Source organism: Antechinus flavipes, chromosome 6 (assembly GCF_016432865.1).
Source record: "Antechinus flavipes isolate AdamAnt ecotype Samford, QLD, Australia chromosome 6, AdamAnt_v2, whole genome shotgun sequence".
NCBI lineage: Eukaryota > Metazoa > Chordata > Mammalia > Dasyuromorphia > Dasyuridae > Antechinus > Antechinus flavipes.
Window position 1 is genome coordinate 78,400,021 of NC_067403.1, and position 18,169 is coordinate 78,418,189.

Here is an 18,169-nt window from a genome sequence, read left to right on the forward strand (position 1 = left end):
CTTATGTACTCTTTTAAAGTTTTATTGATGCTTTTTTAAAGGCCAACATCCTTTTTGGATGTATCCCAGTGAAACTTCTTGTGTTACATAGCAAAACACACAAATAAAAACTATCAACACAGGGATTGTGTCAGACAGTCTAGACATCATTTTACCTCTGTAGTGCTGTCTCTCTCTCTAAGGAAAGCAAGGAGACCAGTTCTATCACTGTATAGAGGTGGAGAGATATGTATAAAGGTGTGTGTGTGTGTGTGTGTGTGTGTGTGTGTGTGTGTGTGTGTGAAGGTAAAGAAGTATTTTGGATTGAGAAACTGGTGGCAGGGATGTATGTGTATGTGCATATCAATGGGATGGTATATCTTTCATTCATATATATATATTACATAGGACCCACTTTTAAAGTAAATCTGTCTTATTAAAGCAGCTAGGAGTTGCAGTGGTTAGAGTACTGGACTTGGAGTCAGAGAAACTCATCTGCCTGAGCTCAAATTCAGCTTCAGACACTTAATAATTGTATGACTCTGAGCAAGTCCCTTCATCCTGTTTACCTCAGTTTTCTCATCAGTTAAATAAACTGGAAAAGAAAATGACAGACCATACTAATATCTTTGTCAAGAAAACCCCAAATTGGATCATGAAGAGTCAGACATGATCAAAAGATCTTAAACAACAACAATTGTATCATTAGCATTTTTATCCTTACTTTCTTAAGCCTAGATAGTCAGCAAAACAATAAATCAAGCCCACCTTTGTAGTTTTCCAAGGTGTAAATGTTCATATTGAACATTTAAATTCACAGTGATCTGGGGTTTGACCTGACTATAGCAAACCCTTGGAAATAATACCTCCCTACCAAAATGCTCAAGGATCCTGCAATCAAAAAGTTTGAGAACCAATAATCTAGGGTAATGACCCAGTTCCAGCTGAGAAAAACCTATCTTTTTTATATCATCATCAGCCATTTAGATTTTTACACATTCAAGATTCTTCTTTTTTCCCCTCTCTCCTTTGAAAATTGTTCACAAAATCTGGTGCAGGTTTTCCTTAGCCTCTCTTCAAATAGAAATTGAAAGAATTTTTTTGCTATTTGGGGACTCTTGTACAGAGATCTTTTATTGAAGGTAGTGTAGTGGAAAGTTGAATTTGAACTTAGGGTTCAAATGCTGACAAATCTTTTCCCCAAATGATCTTGGGCAATTCATTTAATTTCTAACACACTCAGTTTCTCGTTTATATAATGAGGAGTTTAGACCAAATGACCTTCAGACTTTTAAGTCTCTGAATCTGTGGAACTTAAATATATCATTCCTTCATAACATTTGTCTTTTCATTGATGTGGATGTACATCCTATTGATAAGTGTTATTTTTGTAGCATTTTGAAATATCTTGTGTAACAACCCTGTAAGGTAGGTAGTTCAAGCTTTATGATTTTCATTTAACATAACCCCCAGGGGTATGTGCCTTACCGTATTTACCCAAATCTTTTTTTTTTTCCTCATCAAATCTTTTATTTTTTCTAAATACATATAAAGACAGTTTTCAACATTTATTTCTATAAGATTTTGAGTTCCAAATTCTTCTTCCTCTTTCTCTAAACTCCCCCCTCCCCAAGAAGCAAGCAATTTGATATAGGTTATAGATATACAGTCCTTCTAAACATATTTCTATGTTTGTCATGTTGTACAAGAAAAATCAAACCAAAAGGGAAAAAACTATGAGAAAATAAAAAACTAATAAATAAAAGAAGGTGAAAACACTATGCTTCGATCCACATTCTCTCTGGATCTGGATGGCATTTTCCATCCCAAATCTATTGGAATTGTCTTGAATTACTGCATTGTTGAGAAGAGGTAAGGCTATCATAGATGGCCATTGTGCAATGTTGCTGTTACTGTATACAATATTCTCCTGATTCTGCTCACTTCACTCAGTATCAGTTCATGTAAGTCCAGGCATTCTGAAATCAGCTTGCTCATCATTTCTTATAGAACAATAGTATTCAGTTACATTTATATACCAAAGCTTATTCAGCCATTCCCCAACTGATGGGTATCCACCCAATTTCTAATTCTTTGCCACCACAAAAAGAGCTGGTACAAACGTTTTACCACATGTGAGTCATTTTCCTTCTTTTGTGATTTCTTTGGGATAACCAGACTGACACTGCTAGATTAAAGGTAAGAACAGTTTTATAGTTCTTTGTTGCCCAGATTTTAAATGTCAGAATTGAAGCTTGAATACAGGTCCTTTGACTCTTAAGGTTGACATTTTTTTCTGTTACACCATGCTGTCTTCCCTACACTATGCTCTTAAAGCATAGTGCCTTAAAGCCTAATGTTTCTGTACCTTAATTGACAATTGTTATTAGTTATTGCAAAAAAAAAAAAAGTCAACCCTTGTCTTAGTTGAATTTGATGTGGGAAAACAAAGAATTCATCACTAGGCTGCTATCAACATAGAGAACTTCAGAGAGAAAAGGGATCTCAGATGTCAATCTGTACTCCCCGACCCCCGCCAAAAAAAAAAAAAAGAATCCTCATTACAACATAACTGACCGTCCATGAAACCTTTGCTTGAGCCTTCCTTGAAAGGATGACCCATTATCTTCAGACAGCTCCTATCATTCTTCAAAACTTTTCCAACTTAAAACAGCCTATACTTCACTAGCATAGCCTTTAGTAGCCTGGGGTCACTTTAGTCAGAAAGTGATTTTTTGGTTATGAATGTTCCTGGGAAGTGTATGTATGTGTACGTGTAATTTTGTGAAAAATGCTCTGTAGCGATAATCATGGAAATCACTACTACCTCAATCCTCATAGTGAAGTCATGCTAAAAGTCTATTCATTTACTACTTGTATTAATGTGTGATGAGATTTCTCAGATAAATAGAATAAAATGTGAGACAGAAAATAGATCTTTGTTGGAAATGAGTCATTTCCAAAGTTGTGAGTTATTTTTCATTTAGCCCATTAAAAATACTGTCCAAAAAACCTCTCAAAGCCTAACAGTACTTTTCTGGCAAGCACTTAACACTTAACTTCTCATTTTTTCCCCTATATTTGCTGAATGATGTGTTGCCTAATCTTTCATCCACAGATGACTGCTTTCTTATTGGATTACAATGGTCGATTTTCCTCTCCGTGGGTTTTCTGTTTCTATGCGCCAGCATCTGTAAAATGAGAAAGGTGAACTGGTTGACCTTGAAGATCTCTTTACTCCCCAGATCCTGTGATCCTCTGACCTTGGACATATCTTCTACGACTATGGGCAAAACACCAGACTTCTCGAGTTCTCAGTTTCTTTCTCTGTTCAATGAGGTTGTTTGCCTAGATGGCCAGTGAGGTCTCTTTTAGCTATTAAATTCTATCATGCTATCTTTAAAACATTTCTCCTCTGAAAAATAAACAATAAATCAGCATATTGAACCTCTCCAAGCCCACTTTCCTCATTGGTTATGTGGGCATAATAATATTTGTATTCCTTACCCTGTAGTTGCCTTGGAGAAAGCACGTTGTAAATCTGAAAAGTGCTGTATAAAATGTCCAAATGCTTTTGTTATGTCATTGATTCGGGAGTTCCACCCTGAGATGAAAATGCAACTCATTCATCTCTGTCCATCTTATTTAACTCTCAACCTTATCTTTCAAAAAGTTCTTCATAAAGTGTCTACTCATTATGCCTAAAACTTTCCTTACTAGATGATTCAGTGGATCTAGTGTCAGGAAGACTTGAGCTCAAATTCCGCCTCAGATACTCACTAGTGTGAGGCATGTTACTGAACCTGTATTTTCCTCAATTTCCTCAACTGTAAAATGAGGAGAATTCAAAATGCCTTACCTGCTAGAGTTATTGGGAGGATGAAATGAGATAATATTTGTAAGGTGCTTAGCACAATGTTTAGCACATAGTAGGTGCTTAATTGATGCTTATTCTTTTCCTTTCTACCTTCCTTTTAATATTGAAGAACTACAACCAACCTTCCCTTGTGCTAGGAGGTAGTTGAGAAGTTCATGCCTTCTATCCAGTTGTAAAACAAACAAAAAATAAAACAAAAAACCCCCACTGATTTTGAAGGCAGAAGATCTAGATTCAAATTATGACTTTTTTTGCTTATTCCTTGTATTACCTTGTCCAAAGTCAAGCTCTCTGAACCTCAGTTTCCTTAACTATAAAATGGGAATAGAAGGACAAGATTGGGTCAGGTGATCTCTAAATTCTCTTCTAATTCTAAAACTATGATTTCCATGACTTGGATGGAGCTTGAGAAACTTGAAACACAGAAAAAAGACAATAAAAAGATTGGAGTTGGAACAAGAGAATCATCTCAAAACTAGTTGAAAAAGCAAAGGAAAGAAATCAAAGAAGAATTTGAAAAATTGGGAAGTGAGAGCAGAAGTTCATGGAAAAACTATTCATGATAAAGACAAGTTATTAGGAGATGAAGAGCCCCTATCCATAGTTCACTGTTGATGGAGAGTTAGTATGTTCTCATCAATACCTATCTTAGTATCATGCCAAAGATCCTGGAACTGGGCTCCTTAAATGTATATATATGAGCCCCATTTTCCTAACTATATCTTAAAAATTAAACATGTAAACATTTTAGAAAATTTCCCTCTTTCATTCATATATTTAGTGAGCAGTGCTATGTACAAGGTAGTGTAATCATTGGTACCACGAGGGATATAAAGATGTTCAGACATGGTTCTCACTCTCAGTGGAACTTTGGTAGAGATGAGAGTATATCTTAAAACTCGTTTAGCTCTAAATCCTATGACTTTTCAATTTTACCAAATAATGAATTCTTATCCCAAAATCTTAAGTCTCTACACTTGTCAAATACAAGGTTACTGTACTTATTTGCTACTCTAAATTGTATATCTACTCTCTTCTATTGAGCTCTTTCTTAGCCAATACCCACATAGTTTTGATAATTACTGCCTCATAATGTAGTTTAAGATCTGGTACTTCTAAACTTCTTTCCTTTACTTTTAATGAGTTCTTTTACTATTCTTGACTTTTTGTTCTTCCAAATGAATTTTATTATTATTTTCCCTAATTTAGTCAAATCATTTTTAGTAATTTAATGACTTTTGAACCATTTTTGGGGGCAAGGCAATTGAGGTTAAGTGATTAATCCAGGATCACACAGCTAATAAGGATCATTGACCTGGACCCAAGAATATGCCTCTTTCAAGCTTCTCATTGTATAAGTATAAGGGTATTAGGACTCTGGGAAGTTAAGGAAGTTATCCAAAGATATCTAGACATAGGAGTAAGCTTCTGAGATAGGATTTGAATCCAATTATCTTTGAATCCAGAGCCAGTTCTCTTTTTACTACACCATTATGGTTTATAGTTGAGACATTTGAATCTGGGTCAGAGTTTATTGAATGTTTTGGTTTCAGGTCTCAGAGATTATTGAAGAGCCCAAAGAGCTTTTGTACCTGTGGGTTGTACCTATTGATATTTAATTTATTAGAAGTTAAAAGTGAAAAAAAATATTTATTAACTATTGAAATCACGTTAGCAAAACCATTTATGTTAACATGATATATTTTCATGAAAAAAGATTATATTTTATAAAGCAAAACCTTTGAGAAGACTACCATTATGTTACAAATTTTTGCAAGTCTTTTTTTTTTTTCTTTTTTGGCCTGGCTTTATATATAATCATAGATTCTTGTATCTGTTTCTGTATTCAGTCTGTTGTGATGTCTTTTGGTTGAAGTATATGAAGAAAATCTGGCTTCATACAGATATGTACCTAGAAAAGGGAGGAATATTTAAATAAGCAACTATTAACTTCTTAATTTTATTGTAGATTTGGGGAACTTTGAGTCCACAATTACACTTTGGAGACTGCTAATCTATCGTAAATCTCTTATTTTACAGAAGAGGAAACTGAGTCCTGTAGCTGTTGTAACTCACTTGAGATAGTATAGAGTAGTAGCAGAGGTCAATTTAAAACCTAAGCCCTCTGAGTCTAAATCCCATTTTTCCCCCCAATGCCGTGTTACTCTCTATGACTGAGCAGAAGTCAAATCTTTGGGGTAGTTTAAGGGAGGGAATCATCAAGGGGAATATTAGTGGTTAGCTATTTTTCTTACAACTATAAATGGCTATGTGGTGCACTGGTGATTAAGCAGAAAAAAAAAAACTGGGCCAGGGGATTATTGAGCATTGAGAATTTAGTCATAATAAGATTTTATTGGTCTCAAGCCTGAGGTTAGCTGCAGTAGTCTGACCTCAAATGTATTTTTTCCCCCTTCCACTATTAGTTATAATTGAGGGCAGGAAACTTCCTCTTCTTCAGCTGTTCCTAATATTTGAAAAAGCTTCACCTTTAGATGGAATTGTACATGATAAGCAGATTTGTGGTAATAGAGTTTTGATATGTTTAGTTTGGATCTAACTGGGGCCATCCAGAGTTCTATCCAACCCAAGACGTGAGCTGTCCTTTGGCTAGAGTTGGCGGCGACTAGTGAATTAACTCAACAAAGACCCAGTTACTGTCTTTAATTGGATTTGTCTGGTTCTAATTCTTTGAGTTATGTGTAAGAAATAATATCATAATCAAAAGAGCACAAGCCTATATGCCATTACAAATAGTGACATTGCCAAGAAAATTTTGTTATAATAAAATTTTTCCGTATCCTATAGAGGAGACACTTGATTTATTTACAATGAATTATCTTGTATAACAGACACATTTTAGTTCGTCAACAAGTGTTTTATTAAGGGCTTGTTAGATACCAGTCACCTTGCTGATTGCTAAAAGTACAAAGAAAGGCAAAAACGCATTCCATCCCATTAAGGAACTTACATGCGAATGGGAGAGACATCTTGCAAATAACTAGATTTATACAAGTTTTATACATAAAGTAAGTGGAAGACAATCTGAAAGAAGTTGGCCTTAGCAACTATGGGGACCTGGAAATGTATTCTACAGAAGGTAGAATTTGAGCTGATTTGTGAAGAAAGCCAGGAAATCCAAGATAAGAACATGACAGAGATGAGAAAGGGAGATGGAATATCATTCTTGAAGAAACACAAATAAAGCTATTTGTAGCCAGATTTTTGAGAATCTGTAACCTAAGGAGAGGATTTTAAAATTTGATCCTGGAAATGACTGGAGCTACTCTGGAGTTCATTGAATGAGGGTGAGAGAGAGAGAAAGAGAGAGAGAGAGAGAGAGAGAGAGAGAGAGAGAGAGAGAGAGAGAGAGAGAGAGAGAGAGAGAGAGAGAGAGTGAGAGTGAGAGTGAGAGTGTGTGTGTGTGTGTGTGTGTGTGTGTGTGTGTGTGTAATGATTGTTGTTGATGATGATAATCTCTCTTTTAACTAAATCTCTTCTGCAACTGAGTGGCAAATAAATTGGAATGGGAAAGACAAGTTAGGGAATCCATTTAAAAGGCTATTATAGTAGTCCAGACAACAGGTGAACTAGGAGTTGTTAATGGTATCAGTGTAGAGATGGGGAAATATATGAGAGATGTTGGGAAGGTAGAAACAAGAAGAATGGTAACAGACTGGCTTTTTGGAATAAGAGAGAGAAATTGAAGATGACATTGAACTTATGGGGCTGGGTGATTAGGGAAGGGAATAGTTCCCTTGAACATAACCAGAAAATGAGGAAGAAGGGACCATTTGAGGGGTAAATAATTCTGTTTGAGCCATGTTAAGTTTCTTCTGGTCCCTTTTTTTGACAAAGTCTCCAAGGACAAAGGATTTATTGGATACTTTGTGCATTTTACATTTAGGAGAGTTGAATCATAACATGGCATGGAGGAAAAACTTATTCCACATTAGTTACTTTAAACAATCTATATTTCAGCTATATTGGCCTATTTGTTGTTTCCCATGTATTACATCCCATCTCTTACTTCGATGACTTTGCACTGACTCCCATCCATTATTGGAGGACATTCCTTTTATACTGCTGCTTATTATAATTCATAGCTTCCTTCAAGGCTCAGTTCTGACACCATATCCTATACATAGACTTTCCTGGTCTTTATAGTTGTTAGTACTCACCACTTCCTGAAATTACTTTGTATTCCTTTGCCCATAGAAAGGTTTTATCTTCCAAGCAGAATATAAGTTTCTGAGGACAGGGACAGAAATCTCCATTGCAGGATTTGCTCTATTAATTTTCTCCTAATTGGCAGAAATTTGTTTTATCTGTAGTGATAAAGAGGGTTAAAAAGTGGAGGTAATTGTATGATTTCTTTAACTAGATGTCCTTTAGAAAAGTCTCCCATTTTTCCTAGTTTTATGCTATTATTTTGAGCATATAAAACCATCATATAGAATCTAAGATTCCCAAATCTAAGGTACCCAAATCTAAGATTCTCAGTTATATAATTCTTTTTTTTTGACTTGCCTTTGAACATTCTAACAGTTTGATATTCAAGAAAGAAATATTTATTTTTCAGTGGTTTATGATTTCTCTCTCTCTCTCTCTCTCTCTCTCTCTGCTTCCCTCTCTCCCTCCCTCCTCTTTCTTCCTTCCCTCTCTCTTTCTCTCTCCTTCTCTCTCTTTAAGGAGAAAAATCCTCTTCTTCAAGTTTCCATGAATGGAACTTTTAGGAATAAAAATAATGCTGATTTTCATGGGAGTTCTGCGTATCATAGGCATAGAAATCTTATTAGCAGGAGCTTATAATAGAGAATTTTATCCTAAGTTTTCAAATTTCAGAAAAGTTATACTAAAAAAAAGAGAGGATAGAATGGGTAGAAACATCTGGGAATATACTATAATCATGTTGTAAGAAATCATATTTAATGTATGTGTATGTGTTTTTAGATTTATTTATTTACCTAATTAAAAAAGACTTAATTTTCTAGATATAATAGTAAATCACATCAGAATTTTTACTTGATCCAAAGGGGAAAATATGAATGGGGAATCAAAGCCACTATCTTTTATGCCTAGCTATACTTGAGTAAATGAATGAAAACAGCCTAATTATGTGCCAGGCATGGTACTAAGTATTGGGAATATAAATACAAATACAATGACAATTCCTACCCTTAAGATGCTTATATTCTAATGGTGTAAATAGCACACATAGGGGGAAAATAATAGCCAATGGGAAGTACTTTGATCTGCAAAGTTCTAGGGATGCCAAGTGGGGTCATAGAGAAGGAGATTAATACATCACACCAGTGATTAATGATAGAGTTGATTTAATTATGGTTCATGGTTCCAGGACTGAGGAGGTTGGAAAGGATAGGAAAAAATACTTCTTCTCTGATAAGAGACATAACTCTGATGCCTAAAACAAAATCCTCAATCTGGCACTTAAAGCCTTCTACAAATGGGACTTAAAAGCAGTGCAGTGGAACAGATAGAGCATCTCAGAGTCAGGAAGACCAAATTCAATTCCTATCCCTGAGGCATAAAACAGTCTTTGTGACCTTTGTTCCCTCCAGACAACTTGCTAGAAATATAGCTGAAGAGCTGAGCTGTCTTGCATTGATGGTAGAAAGATTTTCTTCCTTGAGAGTCCCCCATGCCCATAAAATCAGGACTCTGGTCCAATAAACCCCCCAAATCTGCCTCCTATCTGCCTTTCGAGTTTTATTGAGTATATTGGGGTGGAAATAGTTTGTATAAGTAATTTTCAGTGAAATTATATGTGTGTATGTATGTATGTATGGATAGATAGATGGAAAGATGGATGGCATAGTGGGTATCAGGACAGTCATAAAGCTAGGAAGATCTGAGATTAAACCCCACTTCAGATTCGTGCTAGCTTTGTGACTTTGTAGACTTACATTGAGAGAGTTTCCATAATAGTTACACTACCCCTAAAATTGCAGGCCCAATCCCTAGATATTCTTAATCTTGTGTGTGTTGTGTGTGTGTGTCCCTCCGTCTGTGGCTAAGGATGAGGTGAGTAAGTTACTCAGCACACTCTTACTTGAAATAGGTAACAAAATGCCCTCCCAGCCAGTGTCTGTGTGAGCCCTAGACTAATCATGAAGTCTTTAAAAGCCATCTGGTGAAGTAAGAGGCTGAGGCAGCTCTGTGGTGCAGTGGATAAAGCAGTAGGGCTGGAGTCAGAAAGATCCACGTTCAAATCTGTCCTCAGAGACTTACTGTGTGATCTTGCAAAAATCACTTAACTACTTTTTGCTTCGCTTCCCTCAAGTGTAAAATGGAGATAATAATAGTAGGGTGGTGAGAATCAGTGCAATAATAATATTTGTAAAGTGTGGAGCACATAGTTGGTGCTACATAAATACTTATTTCCTCCCCTCCTCCAAATCATGCCAGATAAGGAGATTTGTTCCAATTGGCTAGGGATTTCAGCAGGTCCTTTATAAAAGCATTTAATAGGTGGAATGGGAGGAATTCTAGAAATTGGAAGAAATGTGTCTCTCCAGCACATTCCTAAGGGGAACTTCCCAGAGTAAAGGAGAACTTCCTTGGCTAGATCTTTTTCCCTCCCCAATTTTGATCAAAGAAGCATGTTGAGAACTTCATGGTGTTATATGCCCGAGGAATTATGGATAGAATCTAATACTCAACAGAAAGGCCAAGAAAGGAACTCGACCATGTCTAAGGAGAACTTGAGCATCCCACTAATGGGAGAAAATTACTTTCAGCAATTGGGAGCTATGAGTGACGCTTTTGCTGCCTTGTGCTTTGTCTTTCCTCATTTTCTCCTGGACTCTGGATGTGTACTTGGAAAAGTATGTTCTTGGATTATCAATTGTTCTTACAGTTATCACCTTGGTAAATATTCCTTTCAAAAACAAAAAGTCCTCCACTGACAATCTTTGTGGTGGGGTGTAGAAGGGGAGTACATCCACGAGTGCTTGAGCTGATGGCTTTAGAGAATCACTCCTTGAGGTACTTTCTCAAACCCTGAAAAGGAGATGGAGCTGCCAGACTTGAAGATCCAGTTCATCATCTGTGAGAAGAGGAGTTGGGATAAGTATGACGTAGACCTTACATGGGCTATATAATTCACATGGCTTTGGACCTGTGTGACTTGAGACAAATCTCATCCCCTCTGGGATTCAGGTTCTACCTCTGAGAAATGAGAAGATTGGACAGAATGACCTCTTAGCTCCCTTCTAGGAGCACATCTCGCCCCTCTCCTTCCCTCTCCTTTCTTCTCACCTTCCCTCCCCCCCAATATAAATAAATAAATAAATAAATATACACACATGTATGTGTGTATATATATATTATATATATACACACACATATATACATATATATATATATGTATGTATGTGTGTATTGCAATCTCCTCTTATTATTCCATTTTTTTTTCTGGCTTGCCTTGGCTTGGCTTTGATTTTTCTGGACTTTCCTTGAGAATTACAGATGTGATCTTCCTGGGAGTTAAATGGAAGTCCCAAAATGACTGCAAAAAAGGAAACGAAAAAAAGAGACAAAGGCTGGTAACAGCAGAATATAGAAAATATATTGGAAAATTTGATGTTCAAGGAAATATGTTCCCATAAATCTCTCATAAATATGGAGAATCAGTCATTTTCTTTCAGTTTTATATTACCCTAGAGATATGCCAGTGCTTTAATGCTTTGATAAGATGGGAATAAAACAGAAAGTGGAAAATATCCAGCTCTTTGATCTCTATCTTTATGCCTTTGTCTTTTATACCATCATTTTAATTTGTAGAATCTCTGGGTATCCCTCTTCTCCATACATTCCAGTTTAGATACTTCTTCATTTATCTCTAATTTTTTTTTCCTCAGGATTGAGTATGTGGGATCTTTTCTGCCAATCATAATTGTGTGAGGTTTTTAGGTATTTTCTTAGCAAGTCTGATAGAGTATATGTAACCTACTGATTGATAGACATTGGACATCATCTGGAAAGCTGAGGATTTTAAAAAATCTATTTTAAGCCTCAGAAGGAACCTTTGCAGAAGAATCTTAGAATTCTAGTGCTGGAAAAGAATGTGTTTTCTAGTCGATCTCTAAGGCAAATCAGTATATTCCAGATGGTAGACATTTTTTCTTTTTCATCATGATTAAAATAATAAAACCTTCAAATTTACTTGGGTATATTATGTTTATGGTGCATATTTCAGATAAAATGGAATAAATGTATTTTAGACATCATATTTTTAAATTACCTGTTATCATATATTGTAGTGCCACAGTCAGGATAAGACAAGATTTAGCATCTTATACATTAAAGGATCAGAAGGCTTGGAATATGATATTGCTTGTTATTTCATATAATGGTACTGTTAATATGTACAATGTTTTCCTGATTCTATTCACTTTACTTTGCATCAGTTCATGTAAGTCTTTTCAGATTTTTTTGAAATCAGCCTATTCATCATTTTTTATAACACAATGGTATTCTAAGAAATAATAAGCAAGATGTTTTCAAACATGGAAAGACTTACATCATCTGGTTCACAATGAAGTAAGCAGAACCAGGAGAATGTTACATACAATAATAGTAATTTTATACAATGAATGTCTTAGATATTTTTAGCAACGCAATTCTGAAGGACTCATGATGCAAAATGCTATCTATCTCCAGAGAAAGAATTGATGGAGACTTAAGGTCTGTTTTCCTTTTCTTTTTTGGAGATGTGTATAGCGGTGGTGATGATGATGGGTTTCTGTGTTTTTTTTTTTACAGCATGACTAATATGTATTGCATGCCTGCACATTTATAACCTATCTCAAGTTGCTTGCCTTCTCAATGTAGGGAGAGGAGAGGGAGAGAATGTAGAATTCAAAATTTAAAAAATAAATTTAAAAATTGCTTTTACATGTAATTAAAAAAATTAATGAAAAACACTTACAAAAGATAGAGATAGCCTTTCATTTTCTTAGAGAGGTGGGGGATTACAGATATAGAGTAACACATGCACTGTCAGCTGAAGTTAATCTTTTGGTTTGCTTTTACTAAACTATTTTTCTTTGTAAATAAAAAAGAGAGATTTATTTGTGGGTGCTATATTGGACACATAGAGTTTCTGAATTTGACATCACTGTATAAACAGTAAAACTTGACAAAAGACCACAGGTCAGAAATGACACAATATTGTTTTCCTTATAAAAATATGTTTGCAGCAATTACATGTTTTTCAAATCTTCCCTAGAAACTTAAATATTGAAATTTCTTTAGGATTATATTGCTGAGAATCTGTAAGACATCCATGTTGTTGTGTACAATATTCTCCTGGTTCTACCAGTTTCACTGTGCATCAGTTCATTGTTTTCCGTTTTTTTTCCTCTGAAATATAAAAATTAAATGTTGGTATCTTTTGGTTAATCCTTTCAATAAATCCTGAGTTTCTTGCCTTTGTGGAAACTTATCCCCATGATACCAATTTTCTTTTGATTATACTTTGTAGCTGCCAATTCTGGAATATGATGTTGGAATGGAAGAGTGGATTTAGAATCATGGGCAGCAAGCTAGATGGTACAGTGGTTAGAGTACTGGGCTTAGATTCAAATCCAGCCTTAAATGATTATTAGCTTATGTTACTCTAGGCTTTCTCAACTATAAAATGGGGGTGATCTTAGAATCTACTTCATTGGATTATTGTAACAATCAAATGAGATAATATTTTTAAAGCAATTAACACAGCACCTGATGTAGATTGCTCCATTAGATTGTAAGCTTGAAATTAGAGTCTGTCTTTTGCCTCTTTTTATATGCATAGAACTTAGCACAATACTTTTCATATAGTCAATATTTACTTATTGATTAAAACATATTAGGCATTTAATAAATGCTTGTTTCTTTCCCTTCCTTCCTTCCATTTGAATCCCGACTCTTCCACTTACCTGTGTGAATAGACAAATCACCTAGCCTCTCTAGTGTTAAACTAGAGGACATTTAAGGTCCTCTCCCGATACAGTTCTATGATTCTGTGATCTTATAATAAAAATTCAAATCATTGGTGACCTTAGTGGTAATAGACACATTCTGACTGTAAATATACTGTAGCAGTAGGTCCATTGGAGGCTGGCTACTTTATATGTTAAATTATTACTTTTGAAAGTTCTACTTTTCTACATTTCTTTCACTTTAATTATATCTCTAGTTCTTTAAATTTACAGTCCTTTCTCAAAATGGGAAAGTATCTTTTTGCCATTGATGTTTCTACATAATTCTCTCCTTTTTAGCCTTCTCAAAGAAAAGCAAATTGGTGCATTTAATCTATCTGATGCTTTCTTTCTAAATGTTCCATTGTTATTGGCATCCTTTGGTTTTAGAAGCACTTACATACTTTTTTTATAATAATGGATTTTCCTCTATTGGAGAAAAATCTATTTTCTCTTCTTTTCATTCTCAACCCCTTTGAGAAAAAAAAGAAAAGAAAATTCTTGTCATAGATATGCATAGTCAAGCAAAACAAATTTCTTTATTGACCATTTCCAAAAATACATATACCTCATTAAACAGAGTGAATCTATCAGCTCTACATCAAGAACATTACCTTCATTTCTGAATATCTCTCCTACTTCCCTACCTAGTAAGCCAACTCTTGTAACCAAGTATAAAGGGGGAGAGGGGGACACTTTAGCAAAAATAACAAACTCATCCTCCCAATTTGTCACCTCCCTTAGTCCACTTCCTGTGAATGCAAAGACTGTAATCCCTGCAGTGTTGAATACTAAAGACACTTTGGTTTTTTGTCTTGTATATTTTACCACTTCTGTGATAACCTCTTCTAAAATGGAGTTCCATTTGTTGCCATAAAATTATTCCTTTTGCTTAGGCTAAATTGGCAGTTAAGGCCTATTTTCCCTGTTTTGCTTTCTCTGGAGATGAATGACCAAGCAGTGCCTGCCTTCACTTTGTGTACTCAAGACACTTTCAAATTGTTTATTTATTTCTTTCTTTTTGCTAACTTGAATTCTTTAAGCCTGTCTCATGGGTCTTATTTTTCAACTTCCTCTAATTATTTTTCTATAGCTGCTTTTCTAGGGGTTCTCTCCAAATAGTTCCAAGTTTTTAAAAAATATGACACACTATTTTAAAGCAAAATCTGTCCTGGCTTTCCTGCTTTTGGATTTGCCTTCACTTTTTGGATAGAGGCAAATTTATGCTTGATGCAAGGAAATAACTGCTTAACAATTAGAGCCCTTCAAAAATGAATTAAGCCGCCTCAGGAGATAGTAAGTTCATCTTCAATCAAAGCCTGGATGAGCACTTATTTATTGGGTAGTTTGTAGCTTGGATAGCTTAATATCAGGCTGGCTTTTTATGTCACTGACACCATGAGGACTAGTCACAATAGTCTACGTTCCGCTGTTGTTATCTCGTTCTTTCTCTCTCTCCTTCTCCATGTGTGCCAGCCAGCATGTCTTTCTGTTTCATCTGCTAAGTCCATTATGACAAAAATTCTTTAGTTTGGCTACTTTTTGCTTGCTTTTCTTTGGCGCAGAAAATGGAGCCTCCTGCATCCCTATTTTATTCACGAGTCATTGCTTTGATTTGCAAGTTTTCTTAGAATTTGCAGTGTCATTGACTACAATTGATAGCTGCTGAGTCCTTTAACTATGCTCTGAAATTTATTGATAAAGTATTGGACCCAATAAAGCATTAAATACTTTATTCATTTAATTTAAATTAATTAATTTAAGTAAAGTAGTGTTTAATAAATCTGTGCCGCCATTGATGATGATCCTGATTTGTTGTAGTTGAGTCATTTCATCGATGTTCAACATTTGGGGTTTTCTTGGCAAAGATACTAGAGTGACTTGCCATTTCTTTCTCCAGCTCATTTTGCAGATGAGGAAACTGAAGCAAACATGATTTAATTGTGTTGCCCAGGGTCATTGAGCTAGTAAGTATGTAGGGCCAAATTTGAACTTCCATCCTCCTGACTCTAAGTCCAGTGCTCTATTCACTGAGCCACTAGGATGGTATTCATCCTAATCCCCAACATTAATCACACTTTATAAAACACTTCGCAACAACTCTGTATGGTGAGCAATATAATTTAATTCTGTAGGCATTTGTTAGTCAATTATCACATAGTAATTCACTAACAAATGATGAGAGGGGGTTGGATACAACACAGAGCAGAGTAGATTGAAGTTTTGCCTCTGATACAAGCTAGCCAGCTGTGTGATTGAAACTCTTTGAAGCTTTCTTTTATAAGTTGCAGAGAGTGGCAACTGCATTAGTAGAGGGAATTCCTTATCTGAGAAATGATACTTATAGAAATGCAGAGACTAGATCTTTTTTCTGTTATCTCAGGCACTAAATATTAGACAAAGACAAAACATAAACAATCCCTGCCCTCAAGAAGCTTACTTTTTACTAGAGGGAACAAGGAGTACACAGATTAACGAATACAAGATGTTTTGTTGTTCAAAGTAAATGCAAAGTCCCAAAGAGGTCATAAAAGAGGGGAAAAGAGCCACATATGCAAAAAAGGTTGTTTGTAGCAGGTCTTTCTGTGATGGCAAGAAAATGGAAAACCACTTAGGGAATGGCTGAATAAGTTATGGTATGTGGATGTAATGGAATATTATTGTGCTATAAAAAATGATGAACAGATTAAACTGTGCATACCCTTTGACCCAGCAGTGTTTCTACTGGGCTTGTATCCCAAAGAGATTTTAAAGGAGGGAAAGGGACCCATTTGTGCAAAAATGTTTGTGGCAGTGCTGTTTGTAGTGGCCAGAAACTGGAAAATGAATGGATGCCCATCAGTTGGAGAATGGCTGAATAAACTGTGGTATATGAATGCTATGGAATATTATTGTTCTGTAAGAAACATCCAGCAAGATGATTTCAGAAAGGCCTGGAGAGACTTAATGAACTGATGCTAAGAGAAATGAGCAGGACCAGGAGATCATTGTACATGGCAACAAGAAGATTATACAATGATCAATTTTCATGGATGTGGCTCTCTTTAACAATGAGATGATTGAAGCCAGTTCCAGTGATCTTGTGGTGAAGAGAGCCATCTACACCCAGAGAGAGGACTGTGAGAACCGACATGACATTCTTCTTTTTTTTGTTGTTCTCCACTTGCATTTTGTTTTCTTACTCATTTTGTTTCCTTTTTGATCTGATTTTTCTTATGCAGGAAGATAATTTTATAAGTATGTTTACATATGTTGGGTTTAACATATATTTTGATGTGTATAACATATATTGGATTGCTTTCCATCTAGGGGAAAAGGTAGGGAAAAGGAGGGGAAAATTTGGAACACAAGGCTATGCAAGGGTCAATGTTGAAAAATTATCTGTTCATATGTTTTCAAAATAAAAAGCTTTAATTAAAAAAAGGAAAAAATAAATTAAATTTTAAAAAATGGCCAACAGGCTGATTTTAGAAAGCCTGGAAAGGTTTATGTGATTTGATGATGAGTGAAGTGAGCAACACCAGGAGAACATTGTACACAGTAATTGTAAGATTGTGTATGTGTAAGATCAACTGTGATAGACTTAACTCTTGTCAACAATACAGTGATTCAAGAAAATTCCAATAGACTTTGGATGGAAAATGCCATCTATATCCAGAGAAAGAATTATGGAGACTGAATGCATACTCTTCATTAAAGCATACTCCAAACTTTTTTGTTTTTTTTTCTCATTGTTTTCCCCGTTTGTTTTGATCTTTCTTTTATAATATGACTAATAAAGAAATGTATTTAAAATGATTGCACACATATTACCTATATCAAATTGTTTGCTTTCAGAGAAAAAATTTGGAACTCAAAATCTTACAAAAATGAATTTTGAAAACGATCTTTACATATAATTGGAATAATAAAATATTGTTGAGAAGAAAAAAAGTAAATATAAAGTGATTTAAAGACAGAACATTTAAGGTCCAGGAGAAAGAATATTGATCAGGAATAATTTTTCCTATCAAAATGTGTTAAAAATGAGACTTGAACCTAATTCCAAGGCTGGCTCTCTAATCACTGAGCCATAGCGCTTCTCATTTGTTGTTGTTTTTCTTTTCATTTCTTTTTTTTTAAGCATGGGTAAAGGGGAATTCTAGTCCAATATACATTCATATCCAGGGATACATCATCATCATTCTATTTTTTTTTTTTTTGTTTCAAGTAGGAAATGTTAAGAACTGACTAAAAATGACACACACTTTTTTTTTTTTTTTTTTTTTTTTTTTTTATGACTGATCTGTTTATTCTTTGCAATTTGAGCCACTCTACTTAGAAACTG

At 35.1% G+C, this 18,169-nt stretch overlaps 1 protein-coding gene across 4 annotated transcripts in view; it reads left to right on the forward strand.

The window, feature by feature from the left end:
* FHIP1A (FHF complex subunit HOOK interacting protein 1A) overlaps positions 1 to 18,169 on the forward strand; it is a 371,400-nt gene that overhangs the window by 191,087 nt on the left and 162,144 nt on the right. The window lies entirely within an intron of this gene.